This window comes from Pongo abelii, chromosome 10 (assembly GCF_028885655.2).
Source record: "Pongo abelii isolate AG06213 chromosome 10, NHGRI_mPonAbe1-v2.0_pri, whole genome shotgun sequence".
NCBI classification, from domain to species: Eukaryota; Metazoa; Chordata; class Mammalia; order Primates; family Hominidae; genus Pongo; species Pongo abelii.
Window position 1 is genome coordinate 65126924 of NC_071995.2, and position 23002 is coordinate 65149925.

At 37.8% G+C, this 23002-nt stretch overlaps 1 protein-coding gene across 10 annotated transcripts in view; it reads right to left on the bottom strand.

Annotated features, from left to right (window-relative positions):
* The window catches only part of GRIP1 (glutamate receptor interacting protein 1), an 852850-nt gene that overhangs the window by 789547 nt on the left and 40301 nt on the right, over positions 1-23002 (bottom strand). For 7 of the 10 annotated variants that reach the window (XM_054527382.2, XM_063712186.1, XM_054527377.2 and 4 more), the window contains one exon: positions 7202-7305. The exons of the other annotated variants lie outside the window; for them this stretch is intronic. The gene's annotated coding sequence lies outside the window, so the exon portion shown is untranslated. The remainder of the gene's footprint in view (positions 1-7201; positions 7306-23002) is intronic. 10 annotated transcript variants of the gene reach the window in all.

Sequence of the window (23002 nt, forward strand, 5' to 3'; positions counted from 1 at the left end):
AAGCTCTGTGTTTGGCCATTAAAGCATGATATTGGTAGTTGGTTTGAGGTATACTTTCATTATAATTTTAAAGAAGCACCTTCCTAGTCCTTACTTGCTAAGAGTCTTTTTTTAGAAAGAAAATCAGATCAAATCTTTTTTTTAGCATCTGCGGAGATTATTTTTCTTCTTTAAGCCTTTGGTGTAAATGTTTTATATTAGTAGATTTCCTTACATTAAGTCATTCTTGGAATAAGTTCTATTTGGTCTTGGTGCATTTTCTGGTATTAAATTCAATCAGCCATTAATCTTTTGCATACATATCTTGCAGCATCCCATATTTATTATATGAAGTGTTCTCATTGTCATTACAGCACATTCCCTTATCTGTGGGGGATATGTTTCAAAACCCCTAGTGATGCCTAAAACTGCAGACAGTAACAAACCATATATAGCTATACCTTATATGTACCGAACATATATATACTACTTTTTTTTGTATACATGCCTAGGATAAAGTTTAATTTATAAATTAGGCACGACAAGAGACTAACAACAATAACTAATAATAAAACAGAACCATTATAGCAATATGTTAACATCACTACTCTTTACTTTGGAGCCAGTATTAAGCAAAATAAAGGTTACTTGAACACAACACTGCAATACTGAAACAGTCAATCTGATAACTCAGAGGGCTACTAAGTAACTAATGGGCAGGTAGCGCCTAAGTGTGGATATCCCAGACAAAGGATGATTCACATCCTGGGCAGGACTTAGTGGGATGGCCCAAGATTTCATCACACTGCTCAGAATGGTGCACAATTTAAAACATTCATTGTTTATTTCTGAGATTTTTCATTTAATATTTTCAGACTTAGGTTGACTGTGGGTAGCTGAAACCATGTAAAACCATGGATAAGGTGGAGTGGGAGACTACTCTATTTTCTAAATAGTTAGTAATAACATTGTTTTCTTTCCTCCAAAGTTATTTTGGAGAGGTTTTAAGAAATTATTGCTATTTCCCAGTGGTTGACATTTCTTTGAAATATTATTACCACAACTTAAATATTAAGAAAATGTATTTGTTTGTAGAAAATATGTATGTTATTTTGGAATGTGTTAGTCAGATGAAGCAGGTTAACAAATTAATACCCAAATCTCAGTGGTTTTCACACAACAAATGTTTATTCGCAGTTACACTGCATGTTGAATGGCAGGTTGGTAGGAAGCTCTACTCTAGGACCCAGATTGAAGGAACGTCCAAAATCACTTAATGCTGCTATCTTACCTTGTGGTTTTAGCCTTCCCTTTAACAGCAGAGGGAGTGAATGGAGAACTTACTCTTTTTTTTGAAACTCTTTGACCCAAAAGCAACAATGTCACTTCCATTCGTAGCCTATTCATTAGAGCTAGTCACGTGGCCCTGCCTGAGTACAAGGATATGTGGTCAAGCAAATGAAAATTCAGAGGACAGTAAATACTGCCAAAATGCCTGTGAATCTAAATGGAAGATAGTTTAGGGGTATAATACTGAGATTTACAACGAAGTTAGAGTAAATGTTAGAATGAGCATTTGCACAAATGTTTTACTGTAAATGAGGAAGATAAGTGGGAGGCATCTAAAAAAGACCAATGTGACTGTGGAGAAACTCCTCTAATTAGCTAAAATGTGAAAAGAACATTTTTAAAATATGAAAGAAAGGATGGAGTACAGGGACTGGAATTACTCTCTCCCTTTAAAAAACCTAACGAATGGGCAAAATCAATGAAAAAGCTGTTTTTAAGAAATTGGACATCAGGCAGCTAATGACAGTAATTCAAGAGAGATAGGTAAAAAATGAACCAAGCCATATAATTGCTCCAGATTATTTCCTTGAGAAAGTTTCCAGTCTCCAGCGCAGGGAAGGGGAAATCAGGTCAACTCTGAACTGAGGAAACAGATTTCAGGATCTGGGAGACAGAAGATGCCTGGAGTTCATAAGACAGAATACCAGACAAGAGAGATCTGCACAGAGATTGAACTCTGGAGGTCTGCAGAGGGTTCCCCTCTAGTATGCAGCAGAGTACTGATCAGTACATATTTGTGATGACATTACCAGAGGCTGAGGAAAGAACCATTCAAAAGGATTAGAGGTAATACTGCCCAGTGCTAACATTGGGCTGGGAATAGTGCTTATTTCCATCAGCCAGAATGGAAGACTTTACAATTCACAGGATGTTAGTAGAATACTCAGGAAGGTTTGCTTCTGCAGTGAGAAATAATCAGCTCTGGATTAAAAGATATTCTGGCGCTGTCTAACAAATCTTAAAAACCAGACCCGAGGGATCAAACTCTTTACGAGTAACTTAGCTGCTTCCCAGAATCAGGCTCAAGAACTAGCTATAAGTATACAAAAATATCCAGCTCCCAACAAGGTAAAATTCTTAATGTCTGGCAGTCAATAAATAATTACTAGGCCTGGGCCAGGTGTGGTGGCTCACACCTGTAATCCCAGCACTTTGGGAGGCCGAGGTGAGCAGATCACAAGGTCAGGAGATCGAGACCATCCTGGCTAACACGGTGAAACCCCATCTCTACTAAAAATATAAAAAATTAGCCGGGTGTGGTGGCACGCCCCTGTAGTCCCAGCTACTCGGGAGGCGGAGGCAGGAGAATTGCTTGAACCCGGGAGGTGGAGGTTGCAGTGAGCCGAGATCGCACCAGTGCACTCTAGCCTTGGCAACAGAGTGGAGACTCTGTCTCAAATAAGTAAGTAAATAAATAAATAAATAAATAATACTAGTCATGACAAAGTGGGAAAATATAACCCACATTGAGGAGGAAAATTAATAACTGAAACTGACCCAGGACTGACACAGATGTTAGAATTAGCAGACAAGGACCTTAAAAGTTAATGCAACAGTATTCCTTGTGTTCAAGACATTTAGTAGGCACATGCAAGGTATAAAAAAGACCCAAACCAAATTTCTAGAGACAAAAATACAATGTCTGAAATAAAAAATGCCCTGGATAGGATTAATTAATAGTAGATCAGACACTGCAGAAGAAAAGTTTAATGAATTTTAAAACATAAAGCAATGGAAACTATTCAAAGTGAAAAACACAGAAAGAAAAAAGTTTAGAAAGGGAACATAGCTTCAGTGTATTGTAAGACAACTTTAAGCAGTTTAATATATGTATCTCCAAAGATAAGGAGATGGAAGAAAGAAGAATATTTGAAAAAAATGGTAGAAAACTTTCCAAATTTCATGAAAACTGTAAACCCGTAAACCCATAAATCCAAAAGTTAAGTAAACCACAAACACAAGAACCATAATGACAACTACACCCTGGCACATTATAATAATTATTATTTTTAAATAATAATCTGGGCTGGGCGCAGTGGCTCACGCCTGTAATCCCAGCACTTTGGGAGGCCAAGGCGGGCAGATGATGCGGTCAGGAGATCGAGACCATCCTGGCTAACACGGTGAAACCCTGTCTCTACTAAAAATAGAAAAATTTAGCCGGATATGGTGGCGGGCACCTGTAGTCCCAGCTACTTGGGAGGCTGAGGCAGGAGAATGGCGTGAACCCAGGAGGCAGAGCTTGCAATGAGCCGAGATTGGGCCACTGTACTCCAGCCTGCGCAACAGAGTGAGACTCCGTCTCAAAAAAAACACAGAACAGCATAGACCAAATTACATTACCAGAAAGGCAAATGGCCATAAATAATGGAAGCTTATAAAAAATAACACAGAGCACTCATTAAAGCTAGCTTAAGGAGAAGAATAAGAATAGATTGATTTTACTTTATATTCTCTGTGATGGATATTGACAACCAGACTGGAAATTGGAAAGAACTGAAATCCCGCCTAGATTAAGAGTTATCAGAGAGAGCTTACTTTCAAGTAAGTTTAACCCACTGGGACTCATGGAATTAATTCTCAAAGTACTAGTACTGTGGATTAGATGACAGATCTTTAAGGAATCTTGCAAAATATGAGAGTTCCTAAATATTTGGAAACTGATAACTATTATCTTGAGTTTTATAAAAGAAAAAAAGTAGAATTTGCATGATTTAAGATACTAGTACTAAAAGAGATACGTAGAGTCTCATCTGATTAGATAAGTGACCCCCAATATTGGTGCCTGGTGGAGTACTACAGGATTCAGCTGTCAGTTTATCCTGTTCATGATATAGTTTGCAATGAACACAATAAAACACAATAAAATTTAATTTTCACATGAAAATAAGTCATATGAAAATCATATGGAAATAATGGAAATAAATCGTCTAAATTATATAAACTGCTTAGGTATGGGATTGGGGATAGAAGGGTAAAGTGTAGTATGTTTGGAAAAATGTATGTTAGATCTAATATGGCATAGATTATTTAAATAGCAGGAAAAGTGATTTAAAAAATATATTTTAGAGCTACAAATAAACAATTCCACTTTAGAGTGGGCAAAAAACTACCAAGATTATCTCGTCAAAGCCTTCATTTTACAGTTGTCAAAACAGATGTCAAGAGAGGTAAAGTGCCTTTCCCACCCTCCCAGCAAGTTAGCTGCATGATTTAATTCTTTATCATCTATCATGTTGGTGTTCTCTCTCTCTCTCTCTCTCGATTACTGTCTTTCAGGATCCACTCTTCTGGGAAAGGATGAGGTTTTCTCTGCTGAATGCAATTGATCTTTTCAGAGGAAAAATATAGTCACTGCCTTGGACTAAAACAGGAATTTTCAACTGGATTGAGGATATCTGGGGAAAGAAAACTAAATCAATGATTGGCCCAGTCTGTCAGACTATTGGTGTCATTTGATCCCACACTTGGCTCTCTCAAGAGAAGAAAAACCCTGCCCTGTGAGCTGTACTCCCTCCTCCTGCAGAAAAGGCATTCTCCTATCCAGATGGATCCTCATCTGCCTGTCTGGTCTCTCTGACCTCACCTGCAATAAGCCTTCCACCATTCCCTGTGCTCCAAAGACACTGGCATTCGTTCTCTTCCTCCAGCAAAGCCGTCTTAGAAAACCTTTCTCTATACATGCTGTTCCTTCGCCTGAAAGCTCTGCCACAAAGTCTTTGGATGACCGGCCAGAGGTTTCAGCTTAGCTGTCACCTCCCCAAAGAAGTCATCCTTGATGATTCATCCTAAAGTACCTGCCCACCTTCCTGACAGCTCTCCATTCCATTATTGTTTTACTTTTTTCATAGAATTTTTCACGATTTGAGACTGTATTTTTCTTTTAATTCATTTATGTATTTATTGTTTGTCCCTCCACACATTCTAAAATGAAAATATCAGAAGAACAAGGTCCTTCGATGGTGTTTACTGCTGGATCTGTGGTGCCTAGAAGAGTAGCTGGCTCATGGGAAGAGCTCAATAAATATTTGTTGAATAAATAAATGAATGAAGTTGCTACTTAGATGGTCTGTTCTTTTTAAGTTGGCGTTATAATAGTTGGCTTTATTTGAGCCCCATATTATGTGCATACATATAAGAATCAGGAAGAGTAAAGGGACTCCTCTTACTAAACTAGCTACTGTTTAACTACTACATATCTTTGTACCTGAAATAGAAGCCAGAATTTCAGAGCTTGAAGAACTTCAAGAATCATGATGATGATGATGATGTTGATGATGATGATGACAATGATGATAATGATGATGATAGATAACTGAAACCCAGAGGAGTGAAGTCACTAGTTCAAAGTGACACAGACATTTTCAGGTGAAGTTGAGACATAATCCAGGCTTCTGGACTTCCAATACCATGCTTTTTCTGTTGAACTAAACTCCCTCTATAAACTAAGAGACTACATGCCAACTAACAATGATGGAAAGGATGACAGATGGTAGAAGAAAGTCAGAAAAAAAAATTGATTAGCAATGTCTGCCATAGGTACAGAATCAAGAAATGGTGACACACACTAACTCTAGTATAGAAGGGGGGAAGAATGTCCAACAGCTTATAATATCATAAATCAGGAAAACCTAATGGAGCAAAGCTATTACAATTATAAAGGGTATGGGATTTTTTCCTCAGAGGAGGACAGCCATAAGCCTCCTATAGCAAAGCTATCCTGTATGAGAAGCTTTGAGGGTTTTTGTGGTTGTCCCATTTATTTAGGTAAATCAAATCAATTTTCGATGCTCATGGAAGATCTCCTCCTAGGAGAAATGTGATGCAAATGTAAAAAAGCCATGACTTTTCACAACTGTCACATAAAATTCTGTCTTTTCTATGCATGTCAGAGTTACAAAATTATAGCTAAACATGGATATAGGACTGAATTCATTCAACATGACTTGTATAGAGAGGATGTTATTAGATAAGATAGATACATGTACTCTGTAAGAACTCTATGCTCTGAAATTACTGTTTTCAAGTATCTCAAACTACCTTCAAGAAGTAACATTCTCATAACTTGCATTTTTGGCAGGGCTTTTTTAAGTTCATAAATGATTAAACATGGAATCTTTTTTATAATATTTTGTAAAGATGGAGACTGCATTTACATTTATGCCATACTTTCATTAGCTCTAGAGTGGTATGACTGTCTTCAAAATGATAAATTTCAAAGTGTTACTTGCTTACCACAGTATTTTGGACAGAAATTAAGGGGAGAGGCTATATTATTCAATAGAAGCTTGGAAATAGAAAGCTTAGTTTTCTCAAACAGTACGTGTATAGGTGTGGGGTAAGCTGGGAATTTGGTCATCATATAGATGTGGAGGAAACCCCTTACTTCCCTCTATATTGTCAGTACTGAGAGAAATGTCCAGCTACATTCAAGGACACCAGTGAACTTTTCTGAGAAGAAAGTGAGAAGCAACATCAACAACACCAGGCATGGAATTTTAGATCCTTATTAGCAATGGCAGCCTGAAATAGTCATTTAACTTCTAAGTATATTGATGATAATGATAATGCTCTGGCTCTCTCCGAAGGTTGTTATGAGTATCAAAGGGGCTAACGTCCGTGAAAGTGCTTCATAAACTACAAAAAAAATATATAAATGTATTTTTGTATGAAAGAAAGACCTGGCTGGGTATGCTGGGGTCAAGGTTAAGAATTCAGACAGCTTTCGGTATAACTGACAGGGAGCCCTGTGTGTTTGTTTAATTTTGCTCTTTCAGAATTTTATATATATAATGTCTTAGTCTGTTTGGGCTGCTATAACAGAAATATCTTAAACTGGGCAATTTATGAATAATAGAAATTTATTTCTTACAGTTCTGGAGGCTAGGAAGTCCAAGATTAAGTCTCCCGCAGATCTGGTGTCTGGTGAGGGCTTGCTCTCTCTTCCAAGATGGCGCCTTCTTATTGCATCCTCACCTGAAGGAAGGGAGGAATGCGGTATCTACACATGGCAGAAGGGCAAAAAGGGCAACAGGTACAAGCTTGCTCCCTCAAGCCTTTTTACAAGAGCACGAATATCATCCATAAGGGCAGTGCCCTCATGGCCTAATCATCTCATAAAGCCCTCCCTCTTAATACTGTTGCACTGGGGATTAAGTTTCAACATGAAATTTGGACATTCCAACCATAGTGTGTATATATATATATATATTTATATCTGGCTATATATATATCTCTATATATCTATATATCGATATACATAGATATATCTCTATATAGAGATAGATATCTATATATATCTATATATCTATGTATATCGATATATAGAGATATATAGAGATATATATAGCTAGATAGATAGATATAGCCAGATATATATATAGATAGATAGATAGATAGATATAGCCACATATGTATAGATAGATAGATAGATATAGCCAGATATATATATAGATATAGGTAGATAGATAGATATAGCCAGATATATATAGCCAGATATATATCTGTGTGTGTATATATATATATATATATATATATATATCTGTTCTTTGAAAAGGCTAAACTCAAGATACCCCAGTAAAAATGAACATACCTAGTGTCCCAATTTTAGTTTCTAATATCATTTTCCACTAAAAGGAACCAGGATACTTTGGCGAGATGGCTGATTTCAGGACTAGGGCAGAGAAAATAAAATGTAAGCCTGGTACATCTTATGTGAGAAGGTAAGGAAGTAATTATGAGCCTTGTCAAAAGGACACAGAGGCAGCTTGAAGGGACTTCCACTAGCCAAATTTGGGGAAATTGATCATCAAAATAATTAAAGAAAATAATGTGCTATCAGTCATTAAAAAACCATTCGTTTATATTGATAATACATACATAAATGGGGAAGAAGGAAAACATGCTGTAAAGCCCATTATTGAGAAAATTGACAAAATTGGAATATGAACTGCATATTAAATTATTGCATTCATGTTAAGTTTCTGGAATTTGTTAATTGTACTGTGGTTACGTAAGAATATATTTTCTGAGGAAAAACACACTGAAGCATTGAGGGTTAAAAGGCATGGTTTATACAACCTACTCTCTATCAGTTCATATATATGTGCATGTATATATATATATATATATTTGTGCATGAAAGAGCCTGAAGTGTTCGATTAGAAAAGCATGGACATGGGTTTGTTTCCTGGTTTTACCACTTATTCACTGCTTTAATTTTTTCTCTTTCTGTTTCTTCTTCTGCAACCAAAGTACAAAGGGGCAGGAAAAATGGAGGCATAAGAGGTAAAGGGGGTCTATATAGAGGAAAAATTCTCCTTTGGTAAACTTGTTTTTGAGACGGAGTCATGCTCTGTTGCCAGGCTGGAGTGCAGTGGCGCAATCTTGGCTCACTGCAACCTCCGTTTCCTGGGTTGAAGTGATTCTCCTGCCTCAGCCTCCGGAGTAGCTGGGACTACAGGCATGCACCACCACACCCAGCTAATTTTGTATTTTTAGTAGAGATGGGGTTTCTGCATGTTGGTCAAGCTGCTCTCGAACTCCCGACCTCAGGTGATCCACCCACCTTGGCCTCCCAAAATGCTGGGGTTACATGCGTGAGCCACAGTGCCCTGTCTAGGTAAACTTTTAAAGTATAATAGTCACACATAAAAGTACACGCACAATAAGTGTATAACTTGACGAATTATCAAAAAGTAAACCACCCATGTGTTGCAGCATCCACATCAAGAAATAGTGGGTAACATCACCAGCTTCCCAGAAGCCACTCTTACACTCATCCAATCGCTGCCCTGACAAGAATAACTACCACCCTGACTTCTAACAGGATAGGTTAGTATTGCCTGTTTATGAACTTTATATAAACTATATAAACTACTAACTTCCTTCTTGCCACGTTGTGTTTGTAAGTTCCATGTTGTGTGAACTTGTGGCTCATTTATTTCTTTGCTGCATAGCATTGTGTTTATACACAAACTACAATTCGTTCTTCATTTTACTGATGATAGATATTGGGTTGTTTCCAGTCTGGGACTATTGCAAATAGTGTAACTAAGGACATTTTTGAACATGTCTTTTTGTAAACATGTGCATTTATTTTAGTCATATACCTAGGCTAAGATTGCTGAGTCATAGGATGGACACACACACACACACACACACACACAACGAGTGGGTTCTCGAATAATGTTGTTTCATTCTACATCATTTTGTTACAATTTTTTTTGACACAGAGTCTCTCTGTGTCACCCAGGCTGGAGTGCAGTGGTATGACCTTGGCTCACTGCAACCTCTACCTCCCAGGTTCAAGCAATTCTCCTGCCTCAACCTCCTGAGTAGCTGGGATTGCAGGTGCATGCCATCATGCCTGGCTAATTTTTGTATTTTTAGTAGAGATGGGGTTTCACCATGTTGTCCAGGCTGGTCTCGAATTCCTGAACTCAAGTGCTCCACCCACCTCAGCATCCCAAAGTGTTGGGATTACAGGCGTTTTGTTATAATGTTGATGAGAAAAAAAGTAGATTCCTGGTTGGGGCCACTGTCTGTGTGAAGTCTGCATGTTCTCTTTATATTTGTCTGGGTATTCTCCAGGTACTCTGATTTCCCCCCACATCCCAAAGATGTGTACATTTGGTGAACCAGTGTTTCTACATAGTACCAGTCTGGGTAAGCGTGTGTGTGTGTGTGTGTGTGTGTGTGAGAGAGAGAGAGAGAGAGAGAAAAAGAGAGAAAGAGAGAGAGAGTGTGTGCCCTGCAATGGAATGGTGTTCTGTCCAGGGTTGGCTCCCACCTGCACCCTGAGTTGCAGGGATGAGCTCTGGCCACCCATGACCCTGACCTGGAATAGTGATTGGAAAATGAATGACTGAATTGAATGGATACAAATTGTTGTCAAATAAAAATTTGTCAAGTATATGATAATCATACAAATGCATGGCAATAAAGGATGTGGTATAAAAGTGCTCAGTGAGCCTGCCATGTTTGTTATTGTCTGTTTTTGAACTACATGGATGTGCTATTATTATTTTTACTTTGCAAAGAGGTGGTGGGTCCTTGATTTGACCCACCACCACTAAAACTTCCAACAGTCACTGATTCACCAAAAGTTAGGTAAATAATTCTCTTGTTTTTATTAATCTTTCTTAAATGTATGTATAGCTCCCACTTATTTCAATGTTTAATATTGAAAATGTCTTGGGTCTTTGTTTAGAAATTTAATGATGTTTTTGTGACCAGAAATATGTGGCAGGAACTTAACTTTTGCTTATATCAATTAGCCTACGGTGAAATTGGTTTTGTTATATGTCATTTCACTTAAAGTCACAGTTTCTAAGAACCTATCAGTGATGTTAAGTGAGCATTTACTATGCGTGTGTGTGTGTGTGTGTGTGTGTGTGTGTGTGTGTATTATTTTTTGACAGATGTTGCCAAATAGTTTTCTGAAGTAACTAAACCAATTTCTACCCTCTTTCACGGTGCATGAAAATTCCAATTATTTTACATCCTTCCTAACACTTGGTATCGTCTGTTTCTTTTTTGCCATTTTAGTGAGTGTATTACTTTTCTATAGCTATATAATAAATTACCACAAACTTAGAGGCTTGAAACAATACACATTTATTATATCACAGTTTCTGTTTATTAAAAGTACAATCTAACTGGGTCCTCTGCTCACAGTCTTCCAAGGCTACTATATAGATGTGGGCTGGGCTGAGTTCTGATTTGGAGGCTTGACTGGGCCAGAATCTGCTTCCAGGTTTATTCAGGTTGCTGATAGAATTTATTTCCTTCCTGCAGTATGACTGATGGCCCTAGTTTTTTTGTGAGCTATTGGCAGGATGCTGAGTTCAGTTCCCAGAAGCTGCCCACAGCTTCTAGATGCCACCTTCAACTCCTTCCCACATGGGCTCCCTTAAAATGGCTGCTCACTTCATCAAGCTCACAAGAGTCTCTAGCTTCAGTATGCTAATACAGAGTCTTATATAAGATTACATTAAATAGGAGTGACATCCCATCATCTTTGCCATATTCTATCAGTTAGAGGCACATCACAAGTCCCGCCTGAAGTCAAGGCGAGGCAATTACACAAAGGCATAAACACCAGGAGGCAGGGTTCACTGGGGGTCATCTTGGATTCTGTCTGACACAGTGAGCATGTTGTGGTATTGCATTGTAATTTCAATTTATACTGAAAGACCATTCTTTCTTCATAACTAATCAAAGACAAAAATACTGTTTACTTAGGAAATTTGTTCTGAAATATTCAAATTATTTTTTCTTCCATGTTTTGAATTAAATTCCCTCCATTTTGCTTTGCTAGTGTGGATATGGGCCCAAAGTCCAGGTTTCAGCTTTCCCGTCCTAGATAAAGTCTAGCTTACATAAAGGTTTAACATTCTGCCAGCTCAAGTATCCGTGCCATTTTAATTGGACACAAAGGACAGAGACCTGAGTCATAGCAAGAGGTGGTCCAGAGATTTTGGGTACATTTCTGAAATATAAGGAATTTTTATTCAGTTGCCTGGAAATGTGACTTGGCCTCTTCTTTCTTGCTTACTTCCTCTAAATGCATGAAATATCACTCTACACTATTAAGCAATGGCAATTTCACCCTAGGGGCAATGGCACTTGAGGAGTGAATACTGGGATCTCTGAGGTTTGTTTATCACTTCTTTTAACTTTCTAAAGTGGTTGGAAACTTCCCTAGAAGGAAGGTACTGAGTAACTATTAAGCATCATTATGGTTAATATGTTTGCTGAATCACACATTATAATGGAATCTTCCATGTTGATCACAAAGAAAAAAGGTGATCCTTATTCCTTCAATATTAAGAATCTTAAAAATCACCCAACTAGATAAGAACTGCATTTTTAAATATTTATTCACTGTAGAAAATACTGTTGGCCAGGCGCAGTGGCTCACACCTGTAATCCCAGCACTTTGGGATGCTGAGGTGGGTGTAGATGACTTGAGCTCAGGAGTTCGAGACCAGCCTGGGCAACAGGGTGAAACCCCGACTCTACAAAAAATAAAAAAATTAGCTGGTCCCAGCTACTTGGAAGGCTGTGTCCCAGCTACTTGGGAGGCTGAGGTAAAAGGATCGCTTGAGACCAGGAGGTCACGGCTGCAGTAAGCTGTGATCACACCACTGTACTTCAGCCTGGGCAAGAGAGCAACATTAAGTTCCTGTTAAGTCCCTGTATCAAGAAAAAAAGAGAGAGAGAGAGAGAGAATACTTTCATAGATTAAATAATATGACCAGTTGTAGTAATACACAATGAAGTGAGAGTTTTTGAATCAAATAATACCGAGGAGATTTGAGAAAATAATTGTTTGATTGAGCTTAAGGACTCAATGCTGCTTTCCTAAATCTAGAAAACATGAAAGCTCCTCTCTATATATATTTAACAAAGATATGCATATATTTATATATGTATTTACCCAAAAAGCTCCTCTTAGAGAGATATATATTTAGATGTATATATTTAAAGATACATACATATTTAGATACACATATATATTTACCTCTAACAATCTTTTAAATTTTTGATAACCTTATTAACAGAAATGTATAGAAGGAAATTTACATTGTGGGAAACACATTCTCAACTATAGCAATATATCCATAGGAGAGTGAGTGCATCTGACAGGAAATGTCACAAGAATAATTCCACCTGAAGCTGTCTTTGAGTCATCTTTATAATAAGACTAAAAAGAAATTTATTCAGATTTGAATTCCCTTGTAAGGAAGTGCAAAATATATGCCAAAATATCCAGAACTCTGAAAGAAACACCTGAAAATTATTTATAATGAAAAAAGTTCAACTATCACAAGCAGTAAATTTGAATTTCTGCTGAATATAGAAAATTATTACTCCCTAAATCTGATTTTAGAAGCAAAAGTCATAGGGAACAAACTGAAACAAATTCATGCCACAAACTGAAGGGGTAATAAGTGATGATCAAGTTCTATTGTATTTATGAAAACTCAAGGAGTCAATCCATTCTACATTACCTGTTTTCAGCATTTATTTTTGCTCCTTTGAAAAAAGGTCCTTGGAAATAATTTTTCAACATGCATTTGGTCTAATCTGCTGGGTGTGCCCAAAGCTAAAATTTTCCTTTGAAATAACACTGTTAAGCAAGACTATAGTGATAGAGCGAACAATTTTGAATTAACTGGAAAAAAAGTTATCTCTCTGGAGAGTTAGATGAATGCCAAATAAGCCACTATAAATTTCTATTTTAAAATAATGATAATTTTCATTAACTCTGGGATGGTATACTAAGAGCTCTGGCATCATGATATGGTGGCAGAAAATGGGGCCTAGGAATTTGAATCTCCTCACTTTCTAGTTTAAGGCAAACTAATGTAAACCACCCCAATATGCCAGGATTATATATATTTTCATTTATTATATATATGTGTTCTGAAATCTTCTTAAGGATTTTGCAAGATGATATTATTACCAATATAGTAAATATTATTATCTCTATTTGCTAAAATAAATAAATAAATAAATAAATAAACACTAAAGCTTGAAAGCCCCAGGGTCACATGACCGACCAGTCAGTGATAGAGCTAGAAGCCAAACCCTGCTGTGTGTGGTTCTAAATCACATTGTCCTCCACTGCCAAGGAAGCTCTTTATTTCATTGTTTTACATCAGGTAACATTCCTGAGATGGTCATTCTTCCCCACCTTGACTTATCATTCTATTACTAGAAGCCTCTGTGATTGATTCAAATCAATGAGTACAGATTCTAACATTGTTAAAGTGCAATCAGGATGAACACCTATCCATAAGGTTTTCGAGGCTGGGCTGTGCTAGAGGACCTCTAGACAGGTGCCAATCTGGCTTTGCAAGTGCTCTGCAATTCAGCTCCAATTTCTCTAATCCCTATTTAAATTTAGTGGATACCATGTCTGTCACTAGTCCTGAGAGCAATGCCAACACTTGGTCTAGCCTCTCTCAACACTTTTTCTTCTCCCTTCCATTGCTTCTCAAACCAACGTGCAAAATCCAGGCAAGCAGTTGGATGATGATGTGCCAAGATGTAGTTTTCTTTGTATTCTTACTGGTTTGGATTCACTGAGATTCCATCTTTTTCTTAATTTAAAAAAACTGTGTGGGTATGTAGAAGGTATATATATTTATGAATTCCCTTAGATATTTGATACAGGCTTGCAATGCGTAACAATCACATCAGGGTGTGTGGTGTATCCATCACCTCAAGCACTTATCCTTTGTGTTACAAACAATCCAATTATACTCTTTTAGTTATTTTTAAATGTGCAATTAAATTACTTTTTACCATTGTCACCCTGTTGTGCAAGCAAATACAAGGTTTTATTCATTACTGAGATTCTTAAATCTATGGACTAATACTTTTTACCAGTTCCAGAAATTGTGCAATGGTTATTTCTCTATATATTACTACTGCCACAGTCCCTCTCTTCCCTCCTTATGGGACTCCAATTACATTTATGTTAGGGTTTCTGGCTTACTTTCATGTAATTCTTATACTCTCTTCTGTTATCCTGTTATTTAAAGAAATTCTCCTTGTGCTCTATTTTGAATATTTTCTATTAACCTGTCTTGGTGAGTTCACTAATTTTGTCATTTGCTATACACTCTATATTAAAATAAAAAACAACAAACAACTTTATTGAGATATAATTCGCATACCATAAAATTCACCCATTTGAAGTTAAATCAGCTAGGGGGAGAATGCAGTTTGAGAAAAGGGTCTAGGAACAAGCCACAGTCACAGGCATATCCTGGAAGGCTGAATTAGCCAGTGAGTCCTGCCCAGCAACACATTCCTACTGCTATGTGCAGAGTCCATGTTTCTTGTGCACTTCCTGGTACGTTCACCTTTCTGATCCACCAGGGCTTTTTGTTTCTGGATGATGCTTGCTTTAAACTTAAATCTATCCCTATCTGCCTTGCATTTCAACACAAGATACTTTTTTCCCCCAGATCTCTCTCCCCCAAGGATCTTAGGTGGCAAGTGAAACTAGTAATTGATTCACTTAATGTATTAATATAATGTGTTATACATTATACATTAATATGTATATATTGCTCTGGCTGTTTAGAATGCAACAGAAGATTCCTAGAGATGAAATACCATAACCTATATTTTCTCAAGGAAAGATTCATGGACCATTTTCTTAAGGAGTGCATGTAAAAATGCTCATGTCTGGGCTTCATGCCAGATCTACTGAATCAGAATCTCTTGAAATGAGGCTCCAAATCTAAGCTTTTACAAGCTCTCCCCAGCTAGTTCTTATGGACCTTAGAGTTTGAAAACCAAAGCTTTAACTCATAAACATAAATCTCAAATGTCTATGGACTTCAAGCCCAGGTCAGATGGGCACAATGTAATTGCAGAGGTCCCTAAGAGTTTCAGCTGTGCCACTCTGACTACACTACGGCGCCAGCACCAATTTCAACATCAAGCAAAACTAATCTAGTTTTAAGTAAATGAGTATTTGTCTAATATATGCATAAAATTCAACTGTATATGGACTCCTAGGGGGCAGATGTGGAAGCAAGTGAAAATAGTCTTTAATATTTGAGTGGTAGAGAGGATCTGCAAGACCAACTTCTATTCTGATCCAAAACAGAGAAAGAAGTTTGGAAGTGATTAATTTAAAATGATACATCCATTTTGAGTCTCAGCTGAGAGCACTGATGGAGTGGCTGGAGAGCATCATCACACTGAACATGAGTAGGTCTGGAGCAAGGCTCTTCTCAGCTTTGAGCTCCCAAAGAGTTTTCTACACTGCCCCTTCATTCTGTGTTTAACGCTATCAGCCTGGAATTCCCTTAAGGGAAATTAAAACTAATGTTAGTATGACATAAGGGCTATCTCCTGTATTGCTGACCTCTAGTTTAATAAATATGTCCAACATGTATGTGGGGAGTATTTGCATATGATTGGAAAGGGCTTAATAAGGGCAAGATAATGTGTCTACTAGGAACTTTGTTCAGACTCTAAAAATCTAGGCTAGTTAGTTTGTGTTATTGGTCTTTTTTGGTAATCTGCCTCTTTGCTTCTGGTGTCTTGGTGACGTGGCTCTGCAATTTCTTTTTTTGTTTCTTTGAGACGGAGTCTCACTCTGTCACCCAGGCTGGAGTGCAGTAGCACAATCTTGGCTCACTGCATCCTCCGCCTCCCGGGTTCAAGCGATTCTCCTGCCTCAGCCTCCTGAGTAGCTGGGCTTACAGGCATGTGCCACCATGCCCGGCTAATTCTTGTATTTTTAGGAAAGACAGGGTTTCACCATGTTGGTCTCGAATACCTGACCTCAGGTGATCTGCCTGCCTCAGCTTCCCAAAGTGCTAGGATTACAGGCGTAAGCCACCACACCTGGCTGGCTCTGCAATTTCTAAATAGAAAACTGTGGTACATTCATTGTTGGTAAGCTAGCAGCCAGGAAATAATGGAAAGCTACTATTGCTGTAATATTTTTCTTAATTTATTTTTTAATCATGGCCTATATAGTATAAACACTGAAATATGTAAGAGAATACTTTAAACCTCTTAGGAAAAAAATAGGATAATATATTTATGACTTCAGGATCGAAAGGAATTTCAATGAGGCACAAAAAGCCTAACTGATAAAGGAAAAGCCTAATAAATTAGATCCTATCAAAATTTAAAACTTCAGCATGATAAAAGACACTATAAACAAAGTTAAAGGCAAGTGACAGGTTGGGAGAATATATTTGTGACACATAATACAAAGGTTTAGTATACAGAATATGCAAAGACAGTATACAATTCAATTAGAAAAAGAACCCGATAGAAAATGCACAAAGGCATTCTCATTGTTCAACTCCGACTTATGAGTGAGAACATGCGGTGTTTGGTTTTCTGTTCCTGTGTTAGTCTGCTGAGAATGATGGTTTCCAGCTTCATCCATGTCCCTGCAAAGGACATAAACTAATCCGTTTTTTACGGCTGCATGGTATTGGGAGGGGAACATCACACACCAGGGCCTGTCGGGGGTGGGGAGCTAGAGGAGAGATAGCATTAGGAGACATAGCTAATGTAGATAACGGGTGCAGCAAACATCCAAGGCACGTGTATACTTATGTAACAAACCTGCACTTTCTGCACATGTATCCCAGAACCTAAAGTATAATAAAAGAAAATGCACAAAGGCAGTTTGCAAGCAATTCACAGAACACAAAATTAAAATGACCCATAGACCTATGAAAAAGTGACTAGATTCACTAGTATTGAGAGAAATGGAATAAAAGCCACAAGATACCACTTCTCATCCATCAAATTAGGAAAAATAAAAATATCTGAATGGACTGGACATTGCAAACTACAGAAACCAACCACAGTTAGTTTAAACAGAAAATCAATGTATAAAATCCTACCAGCTAACAGTTACCGATTGCTGACTGTGTGCCAGCCACAGTTTCAAGTGCTTTACAGATATTTGCTCATTTACTCCTCACAAAAGCCTATAAGACAGGTACAATTATTTCCCACTTGTAATAGAGGAGGAAGCAGAGTCTCTGAGAGGTTAATTTGCCCAAGGTTATGGAGCTAATTTGTCAAGAAACAATGGCTTCAACATAGGCAGCCCATTTCCAGAATTCTCCCTCTTTAGAGCTGCACTCAACTGTCTATTAGAAAACTCACAGAGTCTATGGGAAGACGAGGAACTACACCCCAAATAACATCATTCAACACCACTGAAACTCCACAACTGTCAGAAATCCTGACTAACGACCACTATTTGTGTCACCAGTACCAGCACCAATACTAGAATGTTGCTTCTGGAATCTCTCGTCTCTGAGGCCTCCGAAAAATGGAAGCAGCTACTGCCAAGAGTGGCCTCCAAGGAGCACCTGCATCCTGATAAGTCACTGGCTTTCCATTCATGATCTGATTTGGGTGAATCTGACTGGTGAAGCCTAGAGAGTGTAGGGAAGGGACTCATGTCTGCAGTGGAAGGTGGGGACTCATAATAAGAGATTCTCCAAATATGGAAAGCATGATCAGCGTGCTGGGTAGCCAAAACAAATGACAAATATTTACTACATTGCAATGCTACATGCTGAATAGGAGACAGAAAGACAAGAACCCTGTGGTAGAGTTGTAAGTGGTACAGCTGATGCACAGAGTATTTTGGTAATATCTAGTACAACTTAAAATGTACCCGCCTCACGGTATGTATTTCTAGAAAAAACTCCAGCACATGTGCATAAGAAGATACGTAAAAGATGTCAACTGCAGCAGTGTTTAAGATAGCATACTATTAGAAGCGACCTAACTTCCCATTGGTGAGTAAGTAAATTGTGTTATGTAAGTGTCTACTGAAGAATTACACAATTTATAAATTTAGAAAGGAGACTTTCTTTTTTCTTTTTCGTTTTAAAAGACAAGATCTCACTCTGTCACCCATGCTGGAGTGCAGCGTTGCCATCCTAGCTCACTGCAGCCTCAAACTCCTGGGCTCAAGTGATCCTTCCACCTCAGCCTCTTGAGTCACTGGGACTACAGGCATAGGCCACCACACCTGGATACTTGAAAAAAATTTTTTAGGGATACAGGTCTTGCTATGTTGCCCAGGCTGGTCTTGAACTCCTGACCTCAGGCAATCCTCCTGCCTTGTTCCTTGAAAGTGCTGGGATTACAGGCATGAGCCACTGAGCCCAACCCATGACTTAATTTTTTGATAAAGGGCTACAGCCTGCAGGGTAGCAATTCTGACAGGCTGGGAAGTGTAGCCTCTGACAGAGATTGTTAGAAGGCACTTCAAAGGAGGAGGGATTGGGGAAGGAGCTTTATGCCAAACAGGTTGGCTAAACATACATATTCAACAGATTATAGGAGGAGCAATGAACATTCACAAAGGGGAGCCTGACACACATGTACCGAATCAATATACATGTTACATGAGTCCCATGTTCACTTTGGGGTGGAGGCTTAACATTAAAATGCATTATAATTAGGCCCTATATGTCCAAAGGGGAAGCAGGGACACAATGGCACTCAAGTGAACAGACTCTGTAAACCAGCCAGAACCAGTTCATGGTCGGTGGTTTCCTATCAGGAGAAAGTTACTGAAATCAGTCTCTTATCCAATCAAAGCTGTAGTTATGGATTGTGGAACAGGGAGTCAATTAGTCAGTGCCTGGCAGCAGTGGATGAGCTGCAATGGTTTTTTGTTTATTTGTTTGTTTTTTGGGTTTTTTTTTTTTTGAGACAACGTCTTAACTCTGTCACCAGGCTGGAGGCAGGGACTCAATCATAGCTCACAACAGCCTCAAACTCCTGGCCCCCTGAGTGATCCTCCCACCTAAGCCTTCCAAAGCACTGGGATTACAGGCATGAGTCACCATGTCCACCCATGCAATTGTTTTAATATTGCTCATCTCAAGGCCAGTGCTTGTTTAGCTGCTGGAGAAAAAGAAAAACCTTGTAGCAATTAGAACACAGTGTATTCTTTAAGTGTGGGGTTGCGTTGTCCGACGTGGCTTTAGGGGCTGTATAATTTGGTATCTTATTGCCATAGAGTCTGTTCTATCAGTCTTATGATCTCTATTTTAATATCAATGCTGGTCAGCTGTTGCGTCTAAACTGCAAAATGGAGGGGATATAATCAGGTATGTCGGACCTCCTGTCCCATCGTGGCTGGGAACTCAGTTTTTAAGGTTTCTCTGGGGTCCCCCTGGCAAACAGAGGGTCCATTCTGATGGCTGGTGGGGGGTGCTTAGGATTTTACTTTTAGTAATTGATACAGCTAATGTGGAAAGTATTTTCGTAATATCTAGCACAACTTAAAACATTCCCGCCTTACAGTATGTATTTCTAGAGAAACTCCAACACATGTGCACAAGAAGATATGTAAAAGATGCCAACTGCAGCAATGTTTAAAATAGCATACTATTAGAAATGACCTAACTTCCCATCAGTGAATATGTAAATTGTGTTATGAAATGAAATATTTTATAGCAGTTAAAGTGAATGATGTAGAATATGGTTGTCCTTAATAACATGATGGTGAATAAAAGTGATTCAGAAATGAGAGATACCATATGAGAGTACTTAAATTAAAACAAATAAAAAGAGCACGTAAATGACACATTACATTCGTGCTCATTGATGTAGGAGTTGCCTCTGGGAAGGAAGAGAGAAGATTAGGACTGAGGAGGGAGACAAAGGAAGTTCTAACTTCATTTGAAATATTTTATTTCCATGGCCGGGTGCTGTGGCTCTTGCCTGTAATCCCAGCACTTTGGGAGGCTGAGGTGGATGGATCAAGAGGTCAGGAGATTGAGACCATCCTGGCTAACATGATGAAACCCTGTCTCTACTAAAAATGCAAAAAATTAGCCGGGCGTAGTGGCGGGCACCTGTAGTCCCAGCTACTCAGGAGGCTGAGCCGGAGAATGGTGTGAACCCAGGAGGTGGAGCTTGCAGTGAGCCGAGATCACACCACTGCACTCCAGCCTGGGTGACAGAGCAAGACTCCATCTCAAAAAAAAAAAAAAAAAAAAAAAAAGAAAGAAATATTCTATTTCCTTTATTAAATTTAAAAGACAGAAGCAAAAATGTTAAAATGTTAACAGCATTTGTTGATTTTTGATGATGGGTATATGGAAGTTGGTTAATTATTTTTCTGAATATTTACGATTTTCTGAAAAAAGGGAAAAATTATAGTTATTCAACTATATTATTTGAGTTTTGGATTCCAGCTAATTTAATCCAATTTTTCCAGAACTATTTCATTCTGTTTCATAGGCTCCTCTTTTAGACAAGAGCACAACTTTTTTTAAATTAATACTGAAGCTATATAATTCATTTAAGTAGCATCCCATTTTGATGACTACAGAGATTTGTGCGTTTTCCAGGATATTTAATATTAAAGGTTCAGATACAATCTTTCTTGAAGGTATAATCTATATTTAACGCTGTTCTTTGTATAATTTGCCAAATGTTAGTTATCTGTTGCCTTCTGGCTAATGAAGATAGAATTCACCTGGCAGCAGAGAGTAAAACCATTTTTCTTTAATGAATGGAAGAAAAAAAACACTTTTAGAATTAGTTTTATTTCAGTTGCAAGAGTATTGAAATCAAACATTATTTCATTGAAGGATTCATTTTAAGCGGCAGAAAATGGAGAATATTTGCTTCTAAAACATGTGTTCAGAATATCCTTGAAGCTGCAGTGTTAAAGACAGATGTTGAGATACTTACCACCTCCCTAGGTATTCTATTTTACTGATCAAGTTCTTTGAAGAATTTGACATTTCAGTAGAATCGACAGTCTCTAGTATGGAGAAAATTTGGTCAATTCCTACTAGCTTTGTAACAAACAATACGTTATATATGCAATCACTTAAGTTTCCTCAAGAAAGCTGATGTAAATATCCGTGAGATCCCACTTGGAGATTAACCTATTAACAGACTTTCAGAACCACAGAGATGTGAGGAAATAAATCTAATCTTCCCGAGAGAGGCTCAGACTACCAAACAAATATCACCTTTGATATAGGAAGTGATTACAGTTCTTATGGCTCAAACTTTTCACAAAGAAAATATAAAGTAATTGTATACCTATCCACACTGGTGAAGAGATATTCTCACAGATTTTAAACAAGTCTTCAAATTATATTGAAGGGGCCACGTCAGATATGGAGAGAAAATGTTCTCTATTTCCACGAATGTTACCCCTAGATTTAATTGAATTAGTTGATCCTAGTTAGAATTAAGGTTAAACATTAAGAAATCATTGAGAGAAATGATAGTGAAAAGCTGGAAAACAAAGATTAAGAGCTACTACTTACACTAACTTTCTTCTGGAAGGTTTATAAAACAAGATTAATAGTTATCAGCTTCAGATAGCACGGTACCATAAAGGATAATTAAAACTGGTATTTGGTGGCATAAAAAATATATTGGAATGGTAAACAGTGATTATCATTCTGTTCATGATAACAGTAGTATTCTACAGTGATTAACTCTGGAGGACCGGAAGAGGAGGCTAAAGGGAGGCCATATAGAAGACTGTATTTGTTTGATAATATTCTGTTTGACCTAGTTAATAGGTACATAGGTGTTTGTTGTAATATTCTTTATGTATTTTGTCTGGAGTGTTTCATAATCATTTTTTAAAAGAAAGAAGCATTTTGAAGTCCAAGAAGAGTGTGTGCTATTCTGGACATCATACTTACCTGAGGAGATATTTAGACAAACTAGAGAGTATTTAAAAGTTAATGACCCAAATACTTATGAGTCTGGAAACCCTGACAAAAGAAAAAGTTGAATGAATCTCCCCAGAGGTTTAGCCAGAGAAGACTTGGAGGTGAAGGGGATAATTTTGCACAGCAAGAACCAAAGGACAAAAATATTTGAGTAACGGTGATATGCGAGAAGGAGTAGATTTGTTCTGTGTGACCACAGAGTTAAAACACACACACACACACTCACGATTTAGTAGAATTTGTATAAAGAACAGCGGTCCGGAGAGGGAATGGCTGACATCTCCACACTGGTCATGTGAAAGCCTGTCTCAGAGGACTATCTGATGTGACTGTCATAGAAGAAATCTAAGCAAAGTTTAACTCCTTCAGAGCGTTTCAACACAACTACTTTTTTTTCCAAATGGTAAACTATATAAATTTTTTGTTTGATC